This window comes from Sorex araneus, chromosome 6, assembly GCF_027595985.1.
Source record: "Sorex araneus isolate mSorAra2 chromosome 6, mSorAra2.pri, whole genome shotgun sequence".
NCBI classification, from domain to species: Eukaryota; Metazoa; Chordata; class Mammalia; order Eulipotyphla; family Soricidae; genus Sorex; species Sorex araneus.
The window spans coordinates 72,055,157-72,082,805 of NC_073307.1; the positions used below are offsets into that span (position 1 = coordinate 72,055,157).

Here is a 27,649-nt window from a genome sequence, read left to right on the forward strand (position 1 = left end):
TGCAATTTATTGGTACGTGGATGGATCTGAAGTATGTCATGCTGAGTTAAATGAGTTAGAAGACAAGTAGTTGACACAGAATAATCTCACTCATATTCGGGATATAAGGAAACATAGCAGTGGAACAACTAATTTCCAAATAAAAATAGAAGTAAAGAGAAGAATTTGTCCTTAGAAGAAAGTTTCCCACCATGGATGGGGTTGGGGATAGGTCAGGGAAGAGACCACTATGATAGAGGGAAGTGGTCACTCTGGATGAGGACAGGGTGCTGAAAGGAGGTAAACTGGTATGCATTGTATTCTATCAGTAACATTACTATAAAACAGAGTACAAAAAAAAAGTGCTTTCCACGGATGCATGCACACAGGAGGGGTAGAGGAAAATTGGGGACACTGATGGAGGAAAGTGGACACTGGTGAAGGGATTAATGTTGGAACATCAAACGTCTAAACTAAGTCATGAATAATTTTGTAACTTTGTAACTCATAGTTATTCAGTTAGAAGACAAACAAGTCTGCAAAAACTAGTACACAAAAATTCACTGAAAACCCAATTGCCCATCAATTATGATTGAATAAACAGAACATTCCGTCCATGCAATGGAATATTATTAATTTTTCCATATGATGGAATAAAATTCTGACACATTCTATAATATGAATAGACCTTGAAGATATCACACTAAGAAAAATTAAAAGGCATATTGTATCATATATTATAACTTCATTTTTACGAAATTCCTAAAGGCAGATTCATTGAGACAGGCAGTAAATTCAGGGTTGTCTGGGGTAAGAAAAGGGGTAAAAGAATTACAAAATTGTTCAGGGTACTAAAATGCACAAAATATAAAATTATATTTTAACCAATAATAGTGTGTTTAACCAATAACTGTGAATTCCAGGCTGGGAAGATAGCTCAGAAAGGGTGGAGTACAATGCCGTGAATGTGTAAGGCTATGGGTGGTCATGAACAGTCCCTGAGCACTGACAGCCAAGCACTGGTCTGTCAGGTCTTCACCACGGCCAGGGGGAATAGTGCTAGAAGTGGCTCCTCAGTCCTCAGCCCTTAAAAGCTGCTTGAAGATTCCCATAAAAATTAGGAGTACTGGGGATGGAGCGATAGCACAGCGGGTAGGGCATTTACCTTGCATGCGGCCGACCTGGGTTCGATTCCCAGCATCCCATATGGTCCCCCAAGCACCGCCAGGAGTAATTCCTGAGTGCATGAGCCAGAAGTAACCCCTGTGCATCGCCAGGAGTGACTCAAAAAGGAAAAAAAATAGGAGCACATTCTTTGAATGCGTGGGTTCCTGAGTCAAATAATTTTTAATATTGACATAGTTTACATAACAAATAATTCATTATCTAATTTTTGTGCCAGAGGTTAAGAGAACAGCTTATTGCTCAGGAGTACGAGTCTGGCAACCAAGACCCAGAGTGAGCCCTGGAGTGATATGGTCCCCTGTGCACCAACAGGGCTGTCCTGCTGGACGCCTGCACCGCCAAACTGAGCAGCATCACATCGCTGATCCAATCACCAAATCACCGGGCCTGGCTGGCAAAATACCACCATGAATAGCCCCCAAACCTCTAAGCCGTGGGGATCCCCCTCAAAAATATGAAAAACAAACAACTAGAAACAATGATTAACCAACTAATGGGCAGGCCAGAAGTCATTCACTCCAAAGAGAAAATCAGGTACAATGTGTACTGTTGCTTTTATCAGACCTTCAGTCTTAAATCCCATGCACCTTGTTTTGTTTTGGCATTTGGACCACATCAAGCAGTCCTCAGGGCGTAATCCTGGTTTGGTTAACAGGTTACTCCTGGTGGGCTTGAAAACCACAAACAGTGCTAGGTATCAGACCTGGATCGACCACATGCAAGGCGAGTGCCTTACCCACTGTACTAGCTCTCTGGTGCCCCAAATCGAATGCACTCCTATTGCAGCTTTTAAATTTTCCTTTCCTTTCTCTTTCCCACTCCTTCTTGCCTCTGTCCATTCTGTTTTTCTTCTCTTTTCTTTCTCTTTCTTAACTGGTTGAGTCCTAAAAGGGGGAAAAAACAATACACGTTTCTACACAATATCCAAAAGTAGAACAATGAAACCTGTCTTAAGCTGAAATGGTATAAAGCAAAAAGTAATTACTATTCATTCATAGTAAATTTTAGTACTACCAGACTCACAATAACACCTACAAAATTACACAAAACTCATGTCAAACTAAGCATTTCACGTTGCTAGTAAAAGCAAAAATGTTTTGATTAAAAACACAACCTATAAAAAATAATTCCCTGGGGAGGAACTTGGTGGGACCACTCTCACTGCCCCAGGTGCGACTGTCACTAGACTGTCTAGTGCAAAATACACATTAGATGCTTTTTCTACTTTGTGTCTTTTATTTATTTAAAAAATTTATTTCCTTTATTTCTCTTTTTATTAAAACACCGTAATTTACAAAGCTGTTCCTAATAGAGTTGTTTCAGGCATGTAATGCTTCAACACCAATTGCACCACCAATGTCCACTTCCCTTTCCCCGTGTCCCCAGATTCCCTGACACCCCGCAGCCTGCCCCCTTGGCAAGTAACAAATTTATTTTGTTTTCCTTATTCCAACAAAACTTAACAAAATGACCAATGCACTTATCAGAAAAATGAATCAACGAGTTCATTTTCAGTGATTGATATGATCTTAATCTATGTATCACTGTAATCCATTGCTCACTGATTTGCCTGATGCGGGCACCAGTAACGTCTCCATTGTGAGATTTGTTGTTACTGTTTTTGGCACATCGAATACACCACGGGTAGCTTGCCAGGTTCTCCAAGAGGGATGGAAGAATCAAACCCAGGTCAGCATGTGCAAGGCAAACACCCTACCTGCAGTGCTATCGCTATAAAGAAAGAGAAATCCCAAATATTTAATACAATATAATGTACCGCCTATTCTCATTTACAAAGCTGTTTTCAAATCTGGCATCTAAAATATATTGCATTAAATTTTATTTTGTTCTAGTGGCTGCATAGTATTTCACTATGTGTATGTTCCACAACTTCTTTTCATCTATTGTTGGACATTTGTATCAAATCCATATCCTGGCTATTATATTCAAAGCTATAATGAATATAGGTGTACAAATATTTTCTTGAATTAAATGTTGTCATGGGACTGGAGTGATAGCACAGCAGGTGGGGCGTTTGCCTTGCACACAGCCAACCCAGATTTGAGTCCTCTGTCCCTCTCAGAGAGCCCGGCAAGCTACCGAGAGTACCCCGCCAGCACAGCAAAGCCTGGCAAGCTACCCGTGATGTATTTGATATGCCAAAAGCAGTAACAAGTCTCCCAGTGGAGACGTTACTAGTGCCTGCTCAAGCAAATCGATGAACAATGGGACAACAGTGCTACAGTGCTTGTTCTTGGGTTATATTATGGTAATCATCATGCCTTCCCAGTCATAAACAAAGCTTTTTCTTTTTACCTTGTAGGTAGACATATAACAATTTTATATTACTTGGTCCAAAAAAATTTTTTAAAGAATGGCAAATAGAATAATTAGAAAATAACTCAATAAAAGTCAATTTGTGATAATTGTTATATATTTTAATGATTCTTAATCTAGAATTTGACAACCACATGGGCCATTAGTGAGTTCATACTCAATGCCATCTGATGGGAAGTTTCTCCTGTCTTTTAAAGAAGCTCTTTTAAGCTTCTTGCAAAACTGATTTCAAGGCTGTGAATTCCCCAAGCTGTTGCCTATCCATAAAGTTCCATATAATACTTTCAAATCTGAATGGTAATTCATTTTGATAGAGCATTCTTCGTAAAGTGTTCATTTCATTGAGTTTTTGTGTGCAACCTTCAGTTAGCACCACAGGTAACTGTGCAAGTACCAGTCTCACAGCAACTCCTGGCCACTGCAGCAACCGCAGGAGCAGCAACAACAATGAAGAGTAGAAGGAGGAAGGAGAATTTAATTGATATCTAACGTGTAGAAATCTCATTTGATAGATCTGCTGTACATCTTATGGGCTTTCTTCTATATGTAAGTTCCTTTCTTTCTCTGGATGCTTCCAATATACTGTGTCTATCCTTGCATTTTGTCATTTTGAATATGTCTCTTGGAGTTTTTCTAGTTGGGTCTATTTTCACTGGGATCCTTTAGTCTTCTTGGATCTCGATGACGGTAATCCTTAACTCTGGTAAGTCCTCATTGATGATTTCCTGACTATTGTTTCTTCATTGCATTTGCATTCCTCTCCTTCAGGGACTCCAGTGATTCATATACTGTTCCTCTTGAACTTATCCATAGTTCTCTGGTGTGCTGTTCACTTCTTGCAGACTATTTTCCACTTTCTGATCATTCCTAGCAGTATCCTCCTCCTCTTGGAGCTCCTCGATCTTTTGCTCATCTTCTGTCATTCTGCCGTTCAGGGCTGTAATTGACCTTTTTATATCACTCACCATATTCCTCACTTCTATCACTTCTGACTGTAGTAGATTTTTCATTTCAACTCTCAAAATTTTTTTTGCTCTGTTGACTACATGTGTTATCATTTCTTTGAACATCCTTATTGTACTGTCTGAGGATTTACTGATGTTGTTTATGTCGTTGGTGATATTGCTTTCACTCATTGAGCCTTTTGGCATCAGAGCCTGGAAGAATAGTGCAGGGGCTTAGAGCCTCTATTACAAACTCAAAATCACAAGCTCAAATCCCCAGTATTCCACATGCACAATCACAATCCTAGAAGTGATATTGTATATCTCGGATCCTGGCACTGCAAGTGATTTCTGGTTACATTGCAGCTAGGTGTGTGTGAAAAAACATAAAAAGTTTTTTATGTGGCCCCCTATGAGCACAATAATTAAAAAGAAGTCCCAGAACCAAGTCAGGAAATGCAATTCCCAAGAAGTTGCATGTATGTGAGTTCTGCAGTAATACCTGGCAAGTGCTATAACCATAACTTGTGTATCTCAACCAACCAACAAGAAGTGTGGATTCTAGTGAATATGTACGTAAAAACTTCAGCTAAAGGAGTGAAAACCTCAGAAAGCAGAGCAATGAGTAGGCAAATGCCACAACTTGACAAGACCTCTAGCAAGCATGACTGCTAAATGCACAAGCTCCACAGGTCTGACTGCAGCTTCTGGTCACTACAGCAACCTTAGTAGCAGCAACAACAATGAAGGAAAGAGGGAGGAAGGAGGAATCTTAAATAAATAATTCCAGTTGCCATCCCTGTAGTACTGTGGAAAAATCCTTTACTTCCATTTCTTCACCTGTCAAGCAGAAGAACAGCAAAACTTACTCATGAAGTTCCCAGTGCACAACAAGAACTTAGTAAGTGTCTAACAAATGAAAAGAAAAAAACCTGTGGTCTCTCACTAGTTATGAGGCTCTCCAGAACTGGCTTGCAGTTAATAATACACTTAATACGATAGTCAGAGAATTAATATTTCTTATATATTATTTTATAATTACAAAGAAATACATGTTCATTGTTCCTTGGTGATATTTAAATTGATTACATGATCTTGTACATCATGTAAAAGCATCTGACTATAAAACAATACTGAAACTACATTTTTGTAGATACAGTAAATCTTCCAATTTCACTATTTCCTTGCAATACTCTTTCCATTTTGCTAACAGAATAAGAGAAATTATCATTCTCATTTTGAGGGATAGAAAAGAGGGCTAGGACTTTTGGTTGCAGATGACAAGTACCCCAGAAGTGAAGGGACATTTATGAGGTCAAATTCCTGGGAAGATCTCAAGAATGCTTGGTTTCAGGGATTCACATGACAACAGAGCGCCTTGTGTCTCCCAGTGGCAGGTGGCCTCTTCCCAGTTGAGAGGCATATGCTGACCCCCCAGTTTAGCAATCCATCTTGGCTGGCAAGTCTCATCAGGATCACATGGCAGAGAGAAAGTGAAGTTTCCCCAAAAGATGAAATGCAGGACACGGGGACTGGCAAATGAAAAACTACAGTACAAAATTAGCCCATATGCTGCCTAAGCCCATTTGCTGCCGTGCCCATGTGTTATTACCAAATGCGTGTGGTGCCCAAGCACATGAGCTGCCTGCATCTCCCCTCTTGGAATGTATACTTTCAAACTTTAACGTTGGGATGTGTACTGGGGCATTCTCTCCACTCTGGAGAGGCACTTGTTCTCTCTTGAGTGGGTTATTCTCTCCAAAAAAAAATTATACATCTCCTTCTGAAATTCTTTTCTGAGAGGGAAAGGGAAAGGATTCGAAAGATCTGGGTAAGGCCTAGGACTGACTTTTCTTCCTGCTCACAGTCCTAGATTTCTCTGCTTTTCCTGGATGGCAGAGATATTCCCCGCACTACTTATTAGTCACCCTGGGGATCCCACTGGCATCATTAAGTGGTGACCATGAAGAGATGGCCATGATGCAGTGATATCTTCAAAAGGAAGGAGGAACATCTCCTGTGAGCGTGTGCTTTTTGGGAGAAAACTCTAGTGAGAGGATTGTACTGTTTAACCTCTGTGTGAATGTGTGGTTTCCATCACGAGGCACCTTACCTTCTCCCTTGTATGTCTCCAGCGTCACCAACCACAGTGGGAAGGACACTAGAGAAATCCACTAGCGTTTAAGAACACTAGTTCTTACGGTTGGGAATTATGTCACAAAATCAGCCCCCAGGCAGAAACCCTTTCTCCTACCTCTGCTCTTTGTTCAACAAAGGGGGTTGGCTAGAGATCAGCAGGAGGAAACTGAGATGAAATTCAATTCAATTTAATTCAACAGGACCAGCAAGCAGGTTCAGGTCTCAGTAAGCTAATGACAGGCAGAAAGAACTATCAGGAGAAAATGCTGTAAGCTAGCAAGACAGAACTTTTTTTCTCTCCCAATCAAGAAGCAATTTCTTCCAAAGCCACAGCACTCTAGGTTAGGATCTTAGGGTCGGCGTGCAGCTGTGGTCTCATCTCATGCCAGGTCAGACCCTAGTGATGCTTGGGGTAGAGTGAAGAGGTCCTTGATGGAGATATCCAATCCAATGACTCTCTGACAAGTTTGAGGACCCTTGTCAGGGCATGGGGTGGTGTCCCCTTCAACTTTTAGGGTTTCTTTGCCAGAGTATGGGGTGGAATCTCCTCCTGCAACTTTTAGAGGGTTTTTGTGGGTTTTTGTTGGGTTTTGGTTTTTTTTTTTGGCCAAGAAACGGGGCAACATCCCATCTTGCAAACTTTAAGAGATTAAAGTTCCTCATTGCTGAAGTTATGGCAAATAATGGAAAATTACATTGGAGATCTAAGTCAGGGGTTAAAATTCCCTCAGGAGAAAATAAAAAGATCCTGAGAAAGAGAGTGCCAAAGACTGCCTATTTAAGCTTTTCCTTTCTATGGGGTTGTGCTACTCAGAAGTATGGAAAGTTAGGCCTCAATTCCTAAATAGTCCCCTTTGAGGGTTTTGGGGGAAGACCCTGGCAATTTCAGAGGCTCAAATATCTCTAAGAACTGCACTAATGCTCCACTTCTTACCCCTCCCCTCCAGGAGGAATCCAAGGAACTTATTGTCTGTTAATGAGTCAGTTACTGATAACGGACTGAAGGGGAAAAAAAGAGCCTTTTTATTTTAACACTTCAGTCACCCTTTGGGGGGGATGGGACTTGGCCACATCCGGCAGTGGACCTTTTAAAAATAGTCTTGGCGACAATGAGCTGCTTTGACAGTAGTGGTTTCTAAGAATGGAGAATTTGGTGAAAAATGTGGAAAATAACTTTAGTTAGCTTTTTCAGACTGTGTTAGTAATTTTATGTCTAGTCCATGAAATGCATGCTATGATTAAGATAACTTTATTTCATGTCATCTTTTTCACCAGGTATCAAACCTAATCTTGACCTTAAGATAGCTGAATCCACAAGTGTGAAATTCTTGCTGTTCCATGATAACTTATGAGTGTTTAACCTGGTAATATGTATTTTTCCTAAAACCAATGTTCGAAGACTAAAACTCTTAAAGACAAGTATGTTTTGATTTATTCATAATATGAGACAAACTTTTTGCCAAGTGTAGTATGTGTTAGAAGATCTTTAATTATGAACATCCTGAAGCCCTCTGGACATCTGTAGAACTGCTGTAATGCTTTTATTCAGAAAACTCTGCAACACAACCTTAATAAGTACTATAGAGTAAAATTCTGTTATGCTAAATGAGACAATGATTAGCAACTTGATTCCAAATTTCTGGGATATCAAGTTGTACTAAACTCAGTAAGAGAAGAAAGTAAAACCTGTAAGACATATCAAAGAGTATAGATGAATATTTTAAATAAGAAAAATAATAGATGGAGTATCTTCATTGGGAAAAAGAAAGGAATCCTGTTAAAGTAGAGCTGCTTAGTTCTGAAATGGAAAGAAGAAAAGTTATGTGACAGATTGAATGTAAAGCAATGTGCAAAGATTTGTGGTTGTGCTTAAAAAATAACTATATGGTCATACTGGATCAGGAAAGTTTTTAATTATATCTGCAGAATTGTTCTAATACCTTTTTTACAAGGTCTATAGAAAAAATATACTAGACAGACGGTCCAGACTCATGTTACAGTGCTCTCAGATAACTGAACACTTAAAAAGTTACAGGAAATCAAGATTTTAACATGGGACTAAAAGGATTAAACATGTAGCATGGTAGCACTGTCTTCTCCTTATTCATCGATTTGCTGGAGCGGACACCAGTAACGTCTCCATTATGAGACTTGTTACTGGTTTTGGCATATCGAATACGCCAGGGGTAGCTTGCCAGACTCTGCTGTGCAAGCAGGATATTTTCAGTAGCTTGCCAGGCTCTCTGAGAGGGACGGATGATTCAAACCCGTGTGCATGGCAAACGCTTTACCCACTGTGCTACCGCTTCGGACCAGGATTAAATTTAATGTTGTTAAACTGTATGTTTTACCACTAGAGATTTTGACATACACACACCTTCATACTTGGCTGTGGTGCTCAGTTAGAGTTGTATTTCCTGGCTACAGTGCTCACACACACCTGTTGTGGTACTCACACATACCTGTTGCTGGGTCTGAGACTGCACTAAGGATTGAACTCATGTGTAATCATACTGTCCCATTCTTACAAGACAGCCAGTTCTGCTAGTGATCCATCCTATCTTAACAAATCAGCTTCTCCTGGGGGGGGGGGGGAATCCTTGGGTATGAGAATGCGATTGGTTTCCTCCAAATTCAACACACACACCCCTCCGCCGCCAAACACAAGCACACATCAATTGGCTTTTTTCATTCTCTCCCTTATCCCCAATTTCTGTGGGCAGGTTGGTTTATGGGCCATATCTGGCAGTGCTCAGGCTTATTCCTGGCTCTGCATTCAGCGATCACTCCAAGCAGTGCTTGGGGGACCATATGGGGAGCCAGAGATTGAACCCTGGTTGGCCTTATGAAAGGCAAGCAACCTGTCTATATTCTCTGGCCTCCTGCCACAAAATTTTGAAGTCACCCTTATAAGCAATGAAACCAAACAGCAAGAAATACATCAAAGCATTATTCATCAGAATAACAGAAATAAAAATCAGTATGAATATAGAGTGGAAAATAAAAAGTGACAATTGCTTCTGGTGAGGCTGGGATAGGGAAGGGTGTGAGGTAACACAGGTGTAATCAAGGCACAATACAGGAGTCTGAAGGTATGTGCATTCAATTGTATGCAATTTAAAGCTGACAGAATAAGCTAGGGCTACAGAGACAACTCACCAGGCTTAAGCACATGCTTTGGGACATTCAAGTTTGAGCCCTGACAACACAAAGTCTCTCAAATTCCACCAGGAACAACCTCCAAGTACAGAGATTAAAGAATGCTCCAGCACCATCAGGTATAGTCCCCAAATTGAAAAGGAATGAAAGTATCTTAAACATTGTACTACAATTAATGCCAAGTATGCTAAAGTGTTTAGGGCTAAGCATATTGATGTTCTCACTTTGAGTTAACTTTGAAATGCCCCAAGATGATTGGATTTTTCCATGGATAGGACAGAAAGATAATATGTGATAAAAAAACAAGTTTAATCAAATGCTAATGGGAGAATCTGATGGCAAATCAGATGGTGACTATAAAATTCTTATAAACTTTCTATATGTTAACTACATTTCATTAAAAAAAGTCAAAAATAAAATTCACGATCACGATCACGATATCCCGTTAATCACCGATTTCTCGGGCGGGCTCCATAACATCTCATTTCGTCCTTTCCCTGAGATCTTAGAAGTCTATCTCGACTCGGCCCTCCTAAGTCTCTTGCCCACACGCCTGGCTGTCTTCCCCGGGGCCCCTCAGAGGGGATGGGCTCCAGCTTCCCTCCCCATCCCAAGCAGAGCTCCTGGAGGCCGAAGACCACCGGAACCTAGCTGCAGCCATGCTGGAGGCCCCTCTCCACACGTTCAGACAGGCCTCATGCATGAAGGTACCGGCAGAGGAACCCAGGTGTGTGTAATCCCATCAATGGCCAACATCCAGAGAAACTTAAAAGCAAGCTCTCAGAAGCTCTCAGCCACGGGATATCTTTTGCCTACTTCTCCCTCTGGGAGAAACTGGCAATCCTCTGAGAGTTTCCTGCCCACATGGGACAGCCTTGCAAGCTTCCCATAGTGTATTCATATGCAAAATCCAGTAACAAGCTGGATCTCATTCCCCTGACCCTGAAGAGCCCCCAGTGCAACAAAAAGAAAATTACAAAGATAAAACACTTTGTAATTCACACTGATTCAATTCAATCAGTGTGAATGTAATTCACACTGATTCAACAATTTAAAGAAAATAAAACATATACAACTAGTGCACACTCACCCAAATTATTACAAATATAAATGCTCAACAACTATGGCAGGCACAGATGAAGCAAACATATATAGTTCGCTCATATAGCTGGTAGGAGTAGAAAAGGAAGAAACCACCATTGAAAATTATTAAACATGACTAAGCATAATTACTAAGCACAGCCAAACCATGTATGCATACATACTCCAATAGAAATGAGAGGATGTTAGCAGGGGGGAGGATGCTGAGGAGGCCTAGAGGGCCCTCTCGGCAATTCTGTCAAAGGGGCTAGTGATTCGAGAGCGAACCTGAGGGTGTAGGGCTGCTCAGGCCCTGTGGTGCCAGGGATTCCCCGTTACCAGTAACTCTGGCAGGTGCTTTGGGGCCTCCAGGGGATCTCTCAGCCAGCAAAGGTTAAGGGACCATGTAGTGTTAGGGATCAAATCTGACCCTGAATGCAAAGTATTGACTCTACCCTGTTGAATTATTTGACCCGCAAACCACATGATTTTGAAAGAATCCACGATGCACCAGAGGAGTAATACAGGGAGTAAGATGTCTGCTTGCACAGTTGGCTGACCAGGTTCAATCCCTGCTGTCATCCCAAGCACAGCGAGGAGTGACCGCTGAGCACAGAACCAGAAGTAATCCTGGGTCGTATAGCAGATTGTGGCCTAAATCTGTCCCCCAGAAAGCAGGGGATAGAAGTGTGGGGAGGGGGAGAATCCACTGTTAACTTCCTTCATCCAAAGAAACCTTGAGGTGTGGAGTGAAAAAATAAGGACCAACAAACACCAGAGAGCTACCAGAGTCAAAAGTCAACCTTGTCCCAGAGGTGAGCATTATAACAGAATGCTGCCATGTGACTTGGAACTTGAGCTTCATGCAAGCTCAATCCCACAGGTTTCAACGGGCCAGTCAGCAGTTACTCCACATATCTTTTATTCTGCTCATTGAGCTATTACATGTAAATCAAATATGCCCCTCACTAGCGATAAACATCCAATGATATCAAAGGAGTGAAAAAGACAAAATGTTAATTTGCCAATTTGCCTCAAAAAACACCATGTTGGCTTTTTTTTAATTGAATAACCATGAGATAGTTACAAGATTTCATGTTTGAGTTACAATCACACAATAATCAAACACCCATCCCTCCACCAGTGCACATTCCCCACCATCAATTTCATAAAGGTGAGACAACTGATATACAGAAGGCTTCACTGTCACTGTCACTGTCATCCTGTTGCTCATCGATTTGTTCGAGCGGGCACCAGTAACGTCTCTCATTGAGAGACTTACTGTTACTGTTTTTGGCATATCCTATACGCACGGGTAACTTTGCAGGCTCTGCTGCGTGGGCTCGATACTCAGTAGCTTGCCGGGCTCTCCGAGAGGGGCGAAGGAATCGAACTCGGGTTGGCCTCGTGAAAGGCGAATGCCCAACGGCTGTGCTATCGCTCCAGCCCCCACCATCAATATCCACAGTATACCCCCCCTTTCTCACCTTCCCCCTGTCTCCATGACAGACAATACTCCCCATACTCTCTCTCTACTTTTGGGCATCATGGCTTGCAACACAGACACTCAGAGGCCATCATGTTTGGTCCGTTATCTACTTTTGGCACACATCTCCATGTTGGCTTTTTAGCAAAATTCATGCTGCTCAGGTCTCAACATCAGGCCACCAACCCTAGGAACATGCTGGGCCCCTGCAGGGAGTCCACGCAGTGACTTGTCGAAGCAACACCTCTGCGGTGGGAGCAACCCCGTGGAAGGAAAGTGTGCAGTTTCTCTGGAGCCCGAGCTCAGAGGCAGTCAGACTTGCTTCAGGGGAGGAAATTCAGGAATCCTATCTGTCTGTGTTTGTCTGCCTCTCGCCTGCCTCTCTGCCTGCCATCTGTCTGCCTGTCTATCTTCTGTCTGTCTGCCTCTCTCTCTCTCTCTCTCTCTCTCTCTCTCTCTCTCTCTCTCTCTCTCTCTCTCTCTCTCTCTCTCTCTCTCTCTTACTCTCACTCTCTCATTATCTCTCTCGTTCTCTCTCTCCCTCTGCATTTTTTTTTGGCTTTGCTTTTTGGGTCACATCCAGTGGTGTTCAGGGCTTCCTCCTCCTGGCTCTGCATCAAGGATCACTCCTGGCAGACTTGCAGGGACTATATGCAGTGCTAGAAATCAAACCCAGGTCAGTCATATGCAAGGCAAGCACTCTGCCAGCTGTACAGTCTCTTCAGCCCCAGAGGGCTGGACATTTTTGAATGGTATGAACCATGCCTGGTTGTCATTCCTGAATTTATTTGAAGAACTTATTTTATACTTCAAGTTTTCCAAGATTCCGCTCTCACTCATTCTTGACAACCACTTGGGGGAGCTCAGATCTTCAGATATTTTTTAAAAAGAAAGAGGACCAGGGACATGTTTCATTCTTTACATGAGCAAACCCCATGTTTGATCCTAACACCTCTGGGTTCCCCAAGCATCATCAGGTATACACCCCCTGCAGAAATGACAGGGAAGAATAAAGTACTTAATATAAAAAGATATGTTTAATCCATTGGTCTTTTTCTTTTTCAAGTTCAATATGTTCATGTCTCTAACCACTGCTTGTCCAGATATAAGATGAAACAAAGAAAACAAAACAAAATAGAGCTATCTTTATACTCTTTTACAAATTCATGACTTGTTACAAGAGACTAGTGGAGATCTGGAAAGACAGTATAACAGATAAGGCATTTTCCTTGCAGGTAGCTAATCTGGATTCAATCCCTGGCACCCCAGATGGTCTCCCATGCTTGAGTGCAAAGTCAGGAGTATTCTCTGAGTGCCATCAGGTGTGACCCCTAAACAGAGAGAGAGAAAGTTCAAGAGAAAAAGAGTAATATAAATTATTTTCCTATTAAAATGTTTCATATTTCCATGAAATAAGGCCATCATAAAAGAACAAAAAGTATGATTCCACTTTATGATATGCTGAGAGTGACCAAATTCACAAAGACAAAGTATTAAGGTCACTTCTAGTTGGGGAATTTGGGAAAAGGAGGAAGAATGAGTTAATATTTAATATGGGCAGAATTTCAGCTTTGCAAGATGAAACTGTTCTGGAGATGGATGGTGGTAACAGTAGTACCACAGCATGAATGTACTTAATGCCACTGGACCTATATATTTTAAGAGGCTAAAACTGAAAAATTTGCTTTGAGTGTATTTTTATCATAATTTTTAAATTAATTTAAAAAATAGGCCAGTAAAAAGTAGGAGAACAAAGTTTAAGTAAATAAAAATATCTAGGTATATTCTAGGGGGAAAAAAGAACAGATATTGGAAGGAAGTTGAAAGAAAGGAAAGATCCAGTTCTGGGTTAGAAAGAGAGTACAGGGGTTAAGGCACTTAGACCAGTTCAATCATGGCACTACATTAGCCCCTGAGCACAGTTAGCTCTGAGCACCAGTAGGTGTGGCTCCTAATCAAAACAAAACAAAAAGACATTTTACTTAGCACTTGATAAGTGCCTATTGTTCTTTAGCACTCCTGCCCTTATCTCAGTCCTGCTGGCTGAGTGCTGACAAGTGCTGAGTGCTGACAACCTTCTCTGGGCCATCCTCATTCCCATTCCTTTAGAAGATCCTTCAACTTTTTCCATATCTTTTCTCATTTCACTGTTTTGCAATTATGTTCAGTCTCACAGATACGGGACCCCACTTTATAGTTCTGTGCCATTATGCAGGTGACTCCAGTCCTCTTCCAACAAATGAGCAAATTAGAAGCACTTGTCTTGGCCCTCACACCCAAATGCCAGCTAGTAAGGGGCCCACCTCCACAAACTCCTGAACACTGCATGCAGTCAAACCACTTCACGTAGCTCCACAGCCCAGATAACAACTCAGTGACCGTTTCAGAACAGGGGCAGGCAGATTCCCCTCTTTTCCAGCTGGGTAGCACACTTGAAGCACACACTGTACCAAGGGGCCCAGCTCCACAACTTCCTTAAGTATGCAGCTGTTAACACAGTTCTTCCAAATTTCACACTACTCACAGCACAGTAGGAGTACAGCAAACCCAGTGGGGAAATCTAGAAGCCCACCATGCTCAATGAGCAGAATAAAGAACTCGAGGGCTCAAACAGCACCAAACTAGCTTAGTAAATCCTCAATGACTTTAGTGGCACTATTGTGAGGATGTCCAGTCATATCAAAGGAACAACAATACAGGTATTCAGCACAGCCAGCAGGGTAGAAGAACACTTCTCATAAGTGTTGGAATGAGAAAACTATAAGAAGAAGTAAAGATTACTGTAGATGATGTTTTAAAAAAAATTCAATAGAAATTGAACAGTATATTAACAGCAGCTGAACAAATAGTTCAAGGAGCTTCAAGACGAAAAAAAATCTGAAAAGAAATTAACAGACTGCCAGAGAACTAAGGGATGAGCTCAAGAAGAGCAATATAAGAATCATCAGAGTCCCTAAAGAACAGGGAGGCAAATTTGATGACAAAACAATATTTAAAGAAATCACAAACAGAAATTTCCTAGACTTGAGGATTACAGGCACTGATATTCAAGAGGCCTGATGATGTGTCCTAGTGAAAACAGACTCAACTAGAGATACACTGTATTGAAAATAACAAATTCCAAAGATAAAGACAGAAAATTGAAAGCAGCAAGGTCAATAAAGTAACTAACACACAAAGGAAAGCCCATGAGATTCAAATGAGACAGACTCCACAAGGCACAGGGAACGGAGGGATATAATACAAAACCCTGGGAACTCACCAGGAATACTCTATCCAGCTAGAATATCATTCAGATTTGAAGGAACAATACAAAACTTCAGGAATAGGCAACAACGTAGGAAATTCATAGCCTTGAAACCAGTTTTACAAGAAGCATTAAAGAAGCTTCTTTAAAAGATTAGACAAACTTCTCAGCATGTGGTGTTGAATACCATAGTTACTCATGGTGCTTATGACTGCCCTCTACTAGATTAAGAAGGTTGTTTTTATTCATAGCTCACTAAGGGATTTTATACATTTTCAATAATAAATTAACATTTCATTTATATTGAATGTTCTGTCTTACCCATCAGTTTTTACATCCATAGGAATTTTTTATGGCAATCTCTTGTCTGAATTAGCAGATACGTAAGCAGTATCTATAATATTTTCTAATATAAAACCAACATTCCCTTTCGTGGGAAAAAACAGATCTATTCAGATTTGACCCTTTAAATTTTCTTAATTCTCTCACTTTTACTAAATTTTACAGTAGTAGGTTTTACCTATTTCATGTAAACTCTAAAATATATTGGGGAAAATTTTAAAATAGTTCTATTAATGCAAGGAAGATGGGATTGCTACTCTAATGACAGGCAAGTTCAAAAAATGTTCATTGATTTCGAGCGGGCACCAGTAATGTCTTTCAATGTGAAACTTATTGTTACTGTTTTTGGCTACACCACGGGTAGCTTGCCTGGCTCTGCCGTGCGGGCGCGATACTCTCGGTAGTTTGCCAGGCTCTCCGAGAGGGGCGGAGGAATCGAACATGGGGTGTTTGCATGAAAGACGAATGCCCCACCACTGTGCTATCGCCCCGGCCCTCAAAAAATGTTAATGCAATATATTTAGACATATTTAGATATTTTAGAGTTTACAACTTCTATGTAAATGAGAGGAGGCATTATATTAAATAGTATGATTGTCATTATTTTTATGGGCTAAATCATATAGCAATCCATCATCACAATTGACTTTTATTGACTTATTTTCTGCTAATTGCATTTGGCATTCCTTTAGAGTTTTGTTTTGCTTTGTTTTTTGGAGCAAGCAATATGAAATAAATTTGTTATTTATTTTGTTACTCAGGGGGCAGGCTGGGGATGGGAGGGAAACTGAGGACAATGTGGAGGGAAGATCACACTGGTTGGGGTCTGGTGTTGGAATATCATATGCCTGAAACAACTGTTTTGTAAATCACAGTATTTTAATGAACAAAAATTTAAAATAATAAAAATCTTTCTACACAGCTAAAATAAAAGCATCTGTCTTACAGCAGTCAGACTAAATCATCAAGGTGAAATGCATCAAGTAGTGCTATTCGTTGCAAAGCAGTTACTGGGATATGGAGGATGTCTTTATAATGACTCCTGCCCCCCTTACATTTCTCATTTTTGGTTACCGCTCAGGAGGTTTAACTACAACGACTCACCCCCAGCATAGCAGGAATGCTCAAAAACTAATGGGGAAGCATGGAGACTCCACCAAGCGCAATGAGTGAAAACATCATCAAAAACATAAAATGCCATAAATCTTCAGTGTCTCTAGTGGTACTACAATGAAGATGTTCAATGAGTTCAAAGAAATGATAGTACAGGTAATTAGCAAAGTCTAAGAATTAAAATAAATAATACTATGGTAAAAAATGACAAAAATAAACATGTTAGATGATTTTTTTAAGTTAATAGAAGCTCTAAACAGCTGAATAACAGAAGCTTATCAAAAGATTGAGGAACTCCAAGGTAAGAAAGAGGAAACTACTAGGAATCAGAAGAAAGTGGAAATAGTCTAAAAAGAAGTGATCAGCACACTAGAGAATTATGGAATGAGTTCAAGAGGAATAATGTAAGAACAATATAAAAACCATCAGAGTTCCTGAAGAAGAGGAAGGTAAATATGATGAAAAACAATAAAATCATCAATTGGAACTTTCGAAAGTTAAAGCTTATGGGTACTGAGAACCAAGAATGCCGAAGGGCCCAGCAAAAAACAGAACCCCAATTGGGAAAATCCCAAGAGACATTGTACTCAAAATGACAAAATTAAAAACAGAAACAGAATATTAAATGCAGCAAGATTATATAAAGAATATTTCTTTATACAAAGGAAAGCCCTTAAGATGCACAGCAGGTCTGAAACTATGAATCAGAAGAATATGGAAAGACACTGTACAGACATTCAATGAAATGAACACCTAGCCAAGAACACTCTATCCAGACAGATTATCATTCAAATTTGAAGAAACTATACAGAGCTTAATGGATAGGCAACAGCTTGAGGGATTCATGGACTTGAAACCAGCTTTTCAAAAAGCATTAAAAGAGTTCCATTAAAGGACAAGAAAAACTTCCCATCATGTGACACTGAATATGGCACTTGCTAATGATTCATATGGTTGTCCTTATGACATGTCCTTATGACCTCCTTAAAATGCGAGATTTTAAAAAATAAAAACATATACCAATTAATCTTAACAAACTGACTTTTACTGATTGATTTTCTGATAATTTTATTTGCCATTCCTTTAAGTTTTATGAAACCAAGTAATATGAAATAAATTTATTTCAGATTACTACCAAAGGAGCAATGTGGGGATATTGGTGGAGGAAAGGGGGCATTGACGATGACATTGGTGTTGGAACACTGTATGTCCAAAACAACTTTTTAAACTGAGGTCTAAAAAAGCATTCCTGAAAAGAAAGGAAAAGAAAAGTTCCAGCAAAGCTGAATCATTCTAAGGTCCAGGAAAGTTTCCTGTTCCATTAATTCTTCTGCCCAGCAATGACTGTCCTTAGCACTTGGATGCATCTTCACCAGACTCTCTTTTTCACACACATCTTTTATTTCACCAGTGTGTAACTTCATTGTAAATATTTTCTAGCCTTATTTTTTAACTTAACCTGTGGATCAATTTTTCTGAAAAAAAAAAAAAACCTCTGCTCATTTGTTTAGTAAAATCACAGGATAAAAAACACATCAACCACTCTAATATTGGTATTTTAGAGATCTCCCAACCAGTGTTCAGAGATTCCAATAGCTATTGCAGTGATATCTGGCCACCTGATTTGATTACTCAATGCCCAGACCCAGCTCCACAACTGTGCTCAGATCCAGTGACACTTGGGGCCACCAGAGCCACACCTGTGGGTGCCTGTGGGTCCATGCAGTGCCAGGGATTAAATGTTTGGCTTTGCACAAGCAAGGTATGCACCCTTGACCCTGAAACTATCTCCCTAAATTCCCAAACACTTTAAAAATTAAGACAGGACAGAGGAGATAGCTCAAAAGTCTGGATTGCATGCTTTGCACACTGGAGTCCCATTTCAATCCGTGGCACCCTAAGGTCCCTTAAGTACCACCAAAAATAGCCTCTAACCACTGTGAAGAACAGCCCCTAGGCACCTCCATGTGGCAAAAAAATCAAATAATAATAACAACAATAATAATAATAACTGTAAAATAAGAGAAAGATGTAAAACATTAGCACTAAGAATGACAGTATTTTAATAGCAAAACCTATAGAACTCTAAGAGAAAAACAATAAAAGCCTCTGATAGACATACTGTTTAATGAATTAGAATACATGCTTTGCATGAGTGAAGCCTGGATTTCAGCTCCACATTGTCCCAAGAGAACTGAGCCCCAACACAGAGCCAGGAGCAGACCTTGAGTATGAATCCCATCAAATAAATTTAAAAAAATATTAAGATGCTGCAAATATCACTGTCACTGTCGTCCCATCGATTTTGCTTGAGCGGGTGCCAGTAACATCTCCATTGTGAGACTTGGTGTTACTGTTTTTGGCATATCGAATACGACACGGGTAGCTTGCCAGGCTCTGCCATGTGGGTGGGTACTCCCGGTAGCTTGCTGGGCTCTCTGAGAGGGATGGAGGAATTGAAACCAGGTCAATGACGTGCAAGGCAAACATCCTACCCACTGTGCTATTGCTCCAGTCCTGCTATCGCTCTAGTTCTGCAAATATCAATTAACACAAAATAATCAATTATGTTCTATCTATGCTATAGAATATCATATAGCTTTTTTAAAATTAATTTATTTTTTAATTAGTGAGGGTACAGTTACAGATTTATACATTTCCGTGCTCGTGTTTCCCTCATACAATGTTCGAGAACCCATCCCTTCACCAGTGCCCATTCTCCACCACCAATAAACCCAGCATCCCTCCCCCCCATTCCCTCTCCCCCCACCCCACCCTGCCTCTGTGGCAGGGTATTCCCTTTTGTTCTCTCTCTCCAATTGGGTGTTGTGGTTTGCAATAGGGGTGTTGAGTGGCCATCATGTTAAGTCTCTAGTCTACCTTCAGCAGCATCACCCTTCCCCCGCATGGCCTCCAACCACATTTTACTTGGTGTTCCCTTCTCTGTCTGAGCTGCATTTTGCCCAGCATGTGAGGCCAGCTTCCAAGCCATGGAGTCAACTGCCTGGTCCTCATTTCTACTATTCTTGGGTGTTAGTTTCCTACTCTGTTATTTTATATACCACAGATGAGTGCAATCTTTCTATGTCTGTCTCTCTCTTTCGGACTCATTTCACTTAGCATGATACTTTCCATGTTGATCCACTTATATGCAAAGTTCATGACTTCATTTTTTCTAACAGCTGCATAGTATTCCATTGTATAGATGTACCAAAGTTTCTTTCTTTCTTTCTTTTTTTTTTTTTTGCTTTTTGGGTCACACCCGGTGATGCACAGGGGTTACTCCTGGCTCTGCACTCAGGAATTACCCCTGGTGGTGCTCAGGGGACCATATGGGATGCTGGGAATCGACCGCAGGTCGGCCGCATGCAAGGCAAACGCCCTACTCGCTGTGCTATTGCTCCAGCCCCGATGTACCAAAGTTTCTTTAATCAGTCATCTGTTCTAGGGCACTCAGGTTTTTTCCAGATTCTGGCTATTGTGAACAGTGCTGCGATGAACATATAAGTGCAGATATCATTTCGACTATACTCTTTTGCTTCTCTGGGATATATTCCAAGCAGTGGTATTGCTGGGTCAAATGGGAGCTCAATTTCTAATTTTTTGAGAAGCATCCATATTGTTTTCCAAAAGGGCTGAACCAGTAGGCCTTTCCACCAGCAGTGTAGAAGGGTCCCTTTCTCCCCAAATCCCCTCCAACAGCGGTTGCTTTTGTTCTTTTGGATGTGTGCCAGTCTCTATGGTGTGAGGTGGTATCTCATGGTAGTTTTGATCTGCATCTCCCAAGTGGAAACAGAGATAAACAAATGGGACTACATTAAACTAAAAAGCTTCTGCACCGCAAAAGATACAGTGACCAGAATACAAAGACAATCTACAGAATGGGAAAGGATACTCACCCAATACATATCAGATAAGGGGTTGATATCAAGGGTATATAAGGCACTGGTTGAACTCTACAAGAAGAAAACATCCAACCCCATTAGAAAATGGGGTGAAGAAATGAACAGAAACTTTCCCACGGAAGAGATACGAATGGTCAAAAGGCACATGAAAAAGTGCTCTACATCACAACTCCTACAGCTTTTATAAGTAACCACTGTTTATATAAAGTATAAAAAGAGATTACTGAGTAAATAGGAGAAATTAATAAATAATGCAATATTGCTATCTATTTTTTAATTGAATCACCATGAGATACAGTTACCAAGCTTTCATGTTTGAGTTTCAGTCATACAATTATCAAACACCCATCCCTCCACCAGTGCACACTTCCCACCACCAATGTCCCCAGTATCCTCCCCATCTTATTAAATTAAAAACTGTTGTTATTAGCATATGGCTCCACAGAAATCTAGAAAAGTGTTTCAAGAGGGTTTTTTGGCAATTCCAATTATTTATCCAGAAATACTCCAGGACTATTTCTGGTTCAGTACTCCTGTGCACAGGGGACAACGCAGTGCTGAGCCAGGCCATGCACGTGCGAAGCGTGCATTCAGCCCAGGAAGCTATCTGTCTGGCCCTCTCAACTCCTTTTCATGATCAGCATTTCTAAGGAGCCTTCAAAGTCATCTATTTCCTAATTGGTGAGCTATTCCACAATGAAATATAAACACACCCAACATACTGCTAAGTATGTGTGCTGTGATCCTTTGGAGGGTCAAAAAGCATGGGGAGATCTAGACTATTTTTGCCACCTGTGAACAAATTGCCTCCTACCCAATTCCTATTTATCATCGAATCCAATATTGTTTTAAAATGAATCATTAAAAATATTTTTATTTAGAACTATATAAAACCGTGAGATAGTATCTCCCCCAGACTTTCTATATATGAGACTGTAAGTGAGGCCTGGCTGAGGTAAATGTAATTATATAATATTTAAGCTCTTCTAAAATGTTCAAACATGTGTACCTGAGAAGATGCTGGCAAAATGAAAAGATGCACAGAAGAGCTGGTAACCACAAGACTTATCTAACATATTGCTTGGAGATGTACCCAATGTCCCTTAGTGCTTTCCACTCCTTGACAGGACAGAACTCTGGCTGTCTTCTCAAAGCTTGAGGAGATACTGTTTTGATCTAATTTTCCTCCCATCCCTTGATATGCCTCCAACTCCCATCCTATTGAAAACTATCAACATCATAACTTCTTTAAAGTTATAGCAGTATCCCAAATTTCTCTCCTGGCCCCAAGCATAATTTTATATCTGAGGCATATTTAATAACATTACTTGAGTATATATAGGAATCTCAAACTTAATATGTCCAACATCAGCTCCTGATCTTCTTCCAGAAACTACTTCTTTCATATATTCTCCCCTCTTGCTTCCCTCCATTGCTTTTGTGGACCATGCATGTTTGGCTGCACTGCTTCAGCATTTTAGTTGTGAGCTTCCTGGCAGTTCCACAACAGATTGTTGTTTTCACACAGTCAAAACACTCACCAGAGGTCACATTCTCAAGTCGTGGTGCTCAAGAGCATTCTGGTTGTAGTGTTCAAATGTAGATTACTGCATTGTTCACACACACGCTCACTCACTAGTGTCACATCCTGACCAAATGATTGCAAGTCATTTTAGTCGTGGTGCTCACTGAAACCTATGCTCTTTAGTTGGGGGAGTTTAAACCTTTTAATTTTGACACTTTGACATGCCTGGCTGAAGTATGGCCAGAAATATCTTGTGGCACTGGGAATAACAGACAGAAAAGCAGACAGACACAAAGACCAAAGTTGTCCAGACTATGTTCAGTAAAGGTGTCAGCATGGGGATCAAATTTTGTGTCAGTGATGCATCACTAATCATCAGAGAGATGCAGATCAAAACAACTTTGAGATACCACCTCACACCACAGAGACTAGCACACATCCAAAAGAACAAAAGCAACCGCTGTTGGAGAGGATGTGGGGAGAAAGGGACCCTTCTTCACTGCTGGTGGGAATGCCGACTGGTTCAGCCCTTCTGGAAAACAATTTGGACGACTCTCAAAAAATTAGATATTGAATTCCCATTTGACCCAGCAATACCACTGCTGGGAATATATCCCAGAGAGGCAAAAAAGTACAATCGAAACAACATCTGCACATGTATGTTCATCGCAGCACTGTTTACAATAGCCAGAATCTGGAAAAAACCCGAATGCCCCAGAACGGATGACTGGTTGAGGAAACTTTGGTACATCTATACAATGGAATACTATGCAGCTGTTAGAAAAAAGGAGGTCAAGAATTTTGTAGTCAAGTGGATGGGCATGAAAAGTTTCATGCTGAGTGAAATGAGTCAGAAAGAGAGAGACAGACATAGAAAGATTGCACTCATCTATGGTATATAGAATAACAGAGTGGGAGACTAACACTCAAGAACTGTAGAAATAAGTACCAGGAGGTTGACTCCATGGCTTCGAGGCTGGCCTCACGTTCCGGGGAAAGGTCAACTCAGAGAAGCGATCACCAACTACATTGTAGTCGAAGGCCATGTGGGGGAAGGGAGTTGCGGGCTGAATGAGGGCTAGAGACTGAGCACAGCGGCCACTCAACACCTTTATTGCAAACCACAACAGCTAATTAGAGAGAGAAAACAGAAGGGAATGCCTTGCCACAGTGGCAGGGTGGGGTGGGGGGGAGATGGGATTGGGGAGGGTGGGAGGGACACTGGGTTTACGGGTGGTGGAGAATGGGCACTGGTGAAGGGATGGGTTCCAAACTTTGTATGAGGGAAGTATAAGCACAAAAGTGTATAAATCTGTAACTGTACCCTCACGATGATTCTCTAATTAAAAATAAATAAATTTAAAAAAAAAAAAATTTTGTGTCACACTTGTAGTTCAGTTCTATCCACTGAGTCATCTTCTAGTCCCTTACCCTGTTGTTTAATATCAATTATTTCCTTCAAGTTGCTTAAACCAAAAGCAATCATGAAGTTTTCTATCAAATTTTACACACCTTAGACACTTAGTTTATCATCAAGTGCTATTGGTTTTATTTTCAAAATACAGCTGAAATAAACTTTCATCTATGTCAACAGATACTATCTGCTCAAGATCATAAGTCATTTGTACTAGTTCAATAACCTCTTTTTAAAAACTTCATTTTATTGTGTGTGTTTGTTTGGGGGCCATACCTGGTGATGCTCTGGGGTTACTCCTGGCTCTGAACCCAGGAATTATTAACTCAGGAATTACTCCTGACAGACTCAGGGAACAATATGGGGTATCGGGGATTGAACACTGGTTAACTGCACACAAGGCAAGTGCTATTTCTGTACTATTGTACCACTGTATTGTTTCTCCAGCACTCCCAAAATTCAGTTTATTTCTTTGTCAAAAATTTTTTGTATTAAATCACCATGAGATAAACAGTTACAAAGTTGTCCATGACTGGGTTTCAGCCATAGGATGTTCCAACACCATCCCTTCACCAATGTACTTTTCCCTTTTCATTTTATTTCTTTTTCTTCCTTTCTCTATATTGTGATGATCAGCAGTTGCACACACTTGACTGCAGTGTCCATGCCTATTTTAGTCTCTGTGTACATGTTTATGCAGGCTGTTTTGGTGTGCCAGTAATCAACATGCTCTGTTTTAGTGCCAGGGATCCTAGAGTGCTGGGATCGCTCATGGCACTAGTGGAGTCGTAGTGAGGATTAAACTTGTGACCTCATGCTTACAAAAGAGGGGCTCTACCTTGAATTATCCCCAGACTCAGTGAAGTAAATAACCTCTTAACTCCTTTATTCACCCTTGCATCCCACTCCAAGTACATCCCACCTATCCAATTCTTTTGCAGAGTGGTCACACCTGGTAGTGCTTGGGGAATCCCTCAGGAGAACAGGAAACCATGTGGTGGCAGGGATAGACCCAGAGTTTCCACATTCAAAGCACATGCTCCATCCTTTTGAGTCATCTCCAAGGAGTGACACATAAATTCATTTTTTTTTAATTGAATCACTATCACCAGGAGATACAGTTACAAAGCCCTCTTGAGGGGTTTCAGTTATACAATGTTTCAACACCCATTTCTCTATTCGTGTATAATTTTCTCCACCAATATCCCCACCCAGTATCCCTCCCATCACCCACCAACAACCCTTACCTCTATGGCAGGCACTGGCGTTCTCTCTCTCTCTCTCTCTCTCTCTCTCTCTCTCTCTCTCTCTCTCTCTCTCTCTCTCTCTCTCTCTCTCTCTCTCTCTCCCTCCCTCCCCCTCTCCCTCGTCCTACCCCCTCCCTCTTTTTCTCTTCCCCAACCCCCTTCCTTTTGAGAATTATGGTTTGCAATACAGATACTGAAAAAAGAAACAGTGATTCTTACAAATATGAAGTTCAAGGGCCAGAGAAATATTATGAGGGCTAAGACACTTGCCTTCCATGTGGTTGACCCTGGTTAGATTCCTGGCACTTAATGCAGTTCCTGAATACCACCAAGACTAATCCTGAGCACTACTAGGTATGACCCAAATGCCACATTACTGAAAAGAAAATTAAGCTCAGACACAGGAATCCTCTGCTCCCACTAAAATGTAAAGCATGAAGTCCTCAACCAGGACTGCAATCCTCATGCCTTGAGTAACCCAGCTCTCACTCAGTCACCTCTAAGAACTACGACCCTATATATACTCTCTGTCTGAGCTGCACTAACTTCTGCTGGTCCTAAACATTCCCAGCGTGCACAGGCCTGAAGACCGTTGCCCTTGCACTTGATTTTGCATTCTGGTTCAAATGCTTTTTTTCCCAGGAATCCACCTACACATTTGTTCCCGCATGTCTTTTAAAACTTTCTTATATTTCCCTTTCTATTAAGACCTTCCAAGCTTATTTAATTTAAAATTGTGACTCTTCTAAAATTACTGCATGTTTAATTTAGTTTTACTTATATGTGTCAGCCTCAACTAGAAGTAAATTCTATGAGAGCATAGTTGGCTATCTTTGCTTACTATTATATCTCCATGTTTACCATTATAGGAAGCTCATACAATGAATGAAATTAATTTATTGTTAATATGCTAAAAGGATCTGATGTGAAAAAAAGTGCCCTTTAAATTTTACACAACAGCAGTGCATCTTGGAAAAGGTTTCTAAGCTTTGAACCATCATCACCTTATCATATACAATACACAAAGGGTCCCTGAAAAACTCAAAGGCTGTAGGACTTATGGCTAAATCAGCAAACATCAGAGATGTCATCAACTTTTTAATTTCAGATCTTGTCTAAGGTCTAATGAAGGACAAAAGTTCCTCCAAATGGCTGGAACCAATTTCTATCTATATCTGAGACACAAACTCTAGGCTCTACTGAGCCATGAACGCCACTTACGAAAAAACATAAAACTTCCTTCATCCCTTCAGTCAGAATCTTTCCCTATTCTTATCTGGAAGAAAACCAGAGGTATTAAAACTGAACATCTTGACTAAATTTCCTCCAGGCAACTTTCCCTGTACTAACTCACTCCATCAGTACTGACCCTCCCACAACTCAGAGACTGACTTCTCAGTGATTTGGTCCAATGCAGAGCTCTGCCAGTGAAGCCAAAAACTAATTTCAAACTGCAACATCATTTCAAGCTGGCTCTGCGCCTGTTACCAAGAATGACAACAGTTCTTTAAATTACACCCACTGGTAGCAAATAAGGAACACACCAATTTAGAAGGAAATCCACTTTTCTTAAAGCTTAAGTTGACAGAAAAGAAATCAATACTGACTGGATCAAAGCAAAATTCACCAGCAACTTCTACAGAACTACTTTTGGAAACAAAAATTCCAAGATGCCAAAAAGAAAAAGCTCCCAAGGGAATGAGATCCAACAACACAAGGATTCAGTTCCCATCTTCTCAAATCAGTACCACCACCTGGTTCTTATTTGGTGTAAAGGCCAGGCGGGTGGGGGCGGAGGGGGCGGGGAGCAGAGAACCGGGTTCCAAGCAGGAAACCCAGCTGCTCCTCTGGCTAGCTGAGTATCCTAGGGAAGTTCCTTAAACTCTCTGAGTCTGGGATAGAATTCAACGGGACAGAGTACATACTCTAAACACTGACTTCGACTTCCAGTACCACATGGCCCCTGAACACTGCCCAGCATGTGCCATGTGTTCCACTTAGCACAGCTTGCCAGAGCAGCCCTGCACTGCCAAGCCCAAGAATAAAACTATCAGATACATACCTCGAGGCATCATACCCCTTAGACTCTCCTTATAACAGAAAAAAGAAGTCTCCAGGACCAGGGATACAGTTCAGTGGTAGAGGAACCTCCTTGCCATGTGAGGGACCCTGGGCTTACTCCCAAAAACCACACACACACAAATCTCAAGTCTTACACTGACTTGACTTCATCTTCAGCTAGAAAACAACAGGTGCAGTACTGTAAAAAATATACAGCATTTTAAAAAGCAACCTCCCAAGAAAAAAGCACATCTCCAACTGCTTTCATACAAGTGCCTTTGGGTCTGCTTTTTGGACTCTTAGTATCTGCCTACATATCCACTAAATGACTACTTTCTGGACTTTAGATCTAAACTAAGTATGTAAATTCATACAGGATGGGATAAGAGACACGGTGCAGAACACATCATTCTCTACAACAGTCTCTCCAGACTGACTGACCCCTAACACCCAACCAGTGCTGCCAGACACCCTCCTCCACAGCTT

At 40.9% G+C, this 27,649-nt stretch overlaps 1 protein-coding gene across 2 annotated transcripts in view; it reads right to left on the reverse strand.

Moving 5' to 3' along the window:
• GAS7 (growth arrest specific 7) overlaps window positions 1–27,649 on the reverse strand; it is a 313,323-nt gene that overhangs the window by 265,429 nt on the left and 20,245 nt on the right. The window contains exon 2 of one of the 2 annotated variants that reach the window (XM_055141423.1): window positions 1,901–2,048. The exons of the other annotated variant lie outside the window; for it this stretch is intronic. The gene's annotated coding sequence lies outside the window, so the exon portion shown is untranslated. The remainder of the gene's footprint in view (window positions 1–1,900; window positions 2,049–27,649) is intronic. 2 annotated transcript variants of the gene reach the window in all.